This window comes from Oncorhynchus tshawytscha, linkage group LG33 (assembly GCF_018296145.1).
Source record: "Oncorhynchus tshawytscha isolate Ot180627B linkage group LG33, Otsh_v2.0, whole genome shotgun sequence".
Taxonomy (NCBI): Eukaryota; Metazoa; Chordata; class Actinopteri; order Salmoniformes; family Salmonidae; genus Oncorhynchus; species Oncorhynchus tshawytscha.
In genome coordinates, this window is record NC_056461.1 from 27,701,795 (window position 1) to 27,706,166 (window position 4,372).

A 4,372-nucleotide genomic window follows, 5' to 3' on the forward strand; every position below is an offset into this window, starting at 1 on the left:
ACTCAAATGCAGATTGGGAAATGCCACCATCGTTCCTCACGGAACCTCACCTTTTCTGCTCTGAGCTTTTTCTCAGTGTAGGTTTTTTTTAATCAACTCCTCTGGAGATTACCAGGGGTGCTGCTATCTAAAGATACATCTTTTCAGATTGACAGTTATGAAGCATCCACACTACAAGGGAAAATGCACTCTTTGTACAGCAATGTGTTTCTGTGTGGTTTGCAAGGTTTCGGACTGGTTTAAGTAAATGATTGACAGTGCCGGACCAGATAGTCAACAATCTTGTATCCCCTGTGCAAAATACACAAGCTACTGTAGCTGTCCTACTATGTGTAACCACAACATTTGAAGAAATAATGAGTGTATTTGCTTGCGCAAGTCCCTTGTGTGTTTTTAATCCTACAAATGAAAACACAATGGTAAATTAAGACAAATAATGCAGCACAAGATGAATGCAGTGGAAAAGCAAAGCAACCATTTTAAAACGCAACAATCAAATAAATATACTGTGTGAATGTATGAATTAAAACCAAAAGACACAATACCACTGTGACAAAGATGTAACTGACAACAATTGAATTGTCAACCACTGAATTGACAACCATTGAATTGACAGTGCAAAACACTTGACTGTATACCTGCACGCTGTGTGAATATATAATGAGATGTTTTTTTTCGAAGGACTCTGGCTTTCTTTCAGATAGTGGTTTTGGTTGGGTGGGAGGCAATTACGAGACAATTACTAGACACTCTTGCTATCTAGAGGTTTTACAGTGCATTCGGGAAGTATTCAGACCCCCTCCCTTTAAAAAAAATGTTGCTACGTTACAGCCTTATTATAAAATTGAATAAATCAATTTTTTCCCCCTCATCAATCTACACACAATACCCCATAATGACGAAATGGAAACAGGTTTAAGAAATGTATGAAAATGTATTTACATAACTATTCAGATTCTTTGCTCTGAGACTCAAAATTGATATCAGGTGCATCCTGTTTCCATTGATGATCCTTCAGATGTTTCTACAGCTTGGAGTCCACCTGTGATGAATTCAATTGATGGGACATGATTTGGAAAGACACACACCTGTCTTTATAAGGTCCCACAGTTGAGAGTGCATGACAGAGCAAAAACCAAGCCATGATGAGGTCAAAGGAATTTTCCATATAGAGCTCCGAGACAGGATTGTGTTGAGGCACAGATCTGAGGAAGTGTTCGAAATAATGTTGACAGCATTGAAGGTCCCCAAGAATACAGTGGCCTCCATCATTCTTAAATGGCAGAATTTTGGAACAACCAAGCCTCTTTCTAGAGCTGGCCACCCGGAAAAACTGAGCAATCGGGAAGAAGGTTCTTGGTCAGGGAAGTGACCAAGAACCCGATGGTCATTCTGGCCGAGCTCCAGAGTTCCTCTTTGGAGATGGGAGAACCTTCCAGAAGGACAACCATCTCTGCAGCACTTCATCAATCAGGCATTTATGGTAGAGTAGCCAGATGGAAGCCACTCCTCAGTAAAAGGCACATGACAGCACACTTGGAGTTTGCCAAATGACAATGAGACAATGAGAAAGAAGATTCTCTGGTCTGATGAAACCAATATTGAACTCTGGGGCCTGAATTCCAAGCATCATGTCTGGAGGAAACCTAGCACCATCCTTACAGTGAAACATTGTTGTGGCAGCACCATGCTGTGGGGAAGTTTTTCATCGACAGGGGCTGGGAGACTATTCAGGATCAATAGAAAGATGAACAAAGCAAAGTGCAGAGAGATCTTTGATGAAAACCTGCTCCAGAGCGCTCAGGACCTCAGACTGGGGTGAAGGTTCACCTTCCAATAGGACAATGACCCTAAGCACACAGCCAGGACAACACAGGAGTGGCTTCGGAACAAGTCTCTGAATGTCCTTGAGTGGCCCAGACAGAGCCTGGACTTAAAAATGTGATACGTAAATGTTATATTTATTTTGACCTGTTTTCGCTTTGTGATTATGGGGTGTTGTGTGTAGATTGATGAGGATTTCTTTTTATATAATCCATTTTAGAGTAAGGCTTTAACGTTAAATAAAGTGGAAAAAGTCAAGAGGTCTGAATGCACTGTATACCCAATGCTACTGAGACTTATTTATTCACATCATATATAGATCATGGTATCTGTCAGATGAAAACAGTCCAGTTGGGTCCAGCCCTCAGGTCCATATGCATGGTGCAATCCCAAGGCCTTAATCTTTTATTTTATCCAACATGTAATAAATGATGATTGGATTATTCCATGGTGAAGACCAAATAGACTGTGTACAGTATCATATCATATCAAATGTCATCTGTCATCCTTTCCCACCACAAAAGACAGAGTAAATACTGTTGGCACATAATCTGAAGAGTTTGTTTATTAATAGGATGTCCACATAAATACCATAATCCCACAGATTCCCGGCCATATAATTCTCGTAAAAAACAACCACTATAACTTAATCCAACTCATCGGGGTGAAAAGAAACAACACTTTCTAGCATTCATTGAAAGACAACACTATTGGAGCCGTGCGACTGTCTTGAGAGCCCATGGCCATAGGGGCTTGTTATCTGACAAACTGAAGTTACTCCCTAAATTGCACTTTACCACCATTTACACATGCATTTATAAAACCAATAATATTTACCAATGACCAGAATATTTCACATTTTCTAAGACTTGATGCTGGATGCATTGTTAAAACAAAACAAGCTGTTTCTAGAATGCTTATTGTTTGTGTTGTGCACGCAGCCTTGCGTCGGTATATCTAAGGTGGGCTGTTTTCGTTAACCCCGTCCAGTGCTATAAACGGATCACCACTCTGGGTAGGTGATTATCCTCTAGCCTGGGTAATGGGTAATGGTCCTCACTGACAGCACGTCATGAAAATGAATGTTGAGCTTTAAGACTCCATACACACACAAGGAAAGGAGCAACTCTCTGTTTCCAGCGGTTTTAATAATACTGTATCTTTAGACCCGCTATGAATCCCAACACAAACAGGACTAAGGAAGAATGTAATCAACCTGAAACTATGTCATTATGAAGGGTTCCTCATGGAAAATGCTTGTATAGCCTCCAGCATCTTCTTAAAAACGTCACACAAACATGTCAATCAGGAGATACAATATGTTAGTACAGATTCAACATAAGGCAAACTTCCTACTCTGCTTTCTGACAAGCAATATCATGTCTCCAACATGACACTTAATTTCAAACCAACTTCAGGCCAGTGCAGAGATGGATGGCGTCTGCTTTCTTTGAGCAGCCCATTAACTCTATTAGAACCAAAGCCTCTGACCAACCCTCAACTAGCTTGGCATCTGTCAGCCTTCACCCCTCTCCAACAGGAAGCCCCACCACCTTTTGGCAATGTAAAGATGAACACTACATGGTGATGATCATGCTCCAACTTGGTTCATGGGCCTATAAGTCCTCTAATGAGAATGAATGGAGGCCTTTAAATCCCTGATCCACACCAGAATATGGATCAGTGCCCTCTGAACCTGACCATAGCCCAAAGAGCACTGACTTAGTTCATCCCCAAATACAGTATTTGCATACTGACTGTCTCTCAGATCTCTATCCATCGCACTATGGTGTCATTTTGGGAAGGGTCCTGACAAAGGCTTACACTGTTACCTGGACATCTTAAATGGCGAAACAAAATACAGGAATTCTGTGGTTTCATGTACTGTATTTGTATGTTTACGGTGACGTATTGTAACAGAAACTAACAATGCTGTTTCCATTTGTTTGACAAGGGAGCAATGGGGCGGTCACAGTTTGGATGCAACTTTTATATTCCAATGTGACATCAATCTCTGTGATGATATTCTTCATAGTGATTCGTAGTCATGACAGGCTGGCCAGGGTTTTGAAAGTAGAGTATAACAGTAGGATTATACAGCACCAAAATAGGCACAGACACTGTTAAGATGATGCAGCAAACACATTTTATCAGATCAATGTCCTCCAGACTTATGATCAACATTTGATGAGACATTTCCATATCTTCTGGCAATAAAGTGCATTTTCCACATTATATACTTTAAGCCTTACAGTGCCATAGTGCAGGACACAGTAATCAGAGGACCTGCTGAGTCTGTTGGTTAACATGCAACTAAAATAGAACTAATCATCGATATTACACACGGATGTGGAAATACATCCAAATATCAATTTCAAGTGAGACAGAGAGAGATGTACTGTAAGCTCCGGCATAGTATGTGTATGCATGTGTGTGTAGACTTGTGTGTTACTATAGACCTATTCCAGGGAAGGCCAAGGCATTGGCAGTCAATGCTAATGTAGCATGAGATATCTGAAACTATAGCAATTTATGGGCTTTGTTTCTG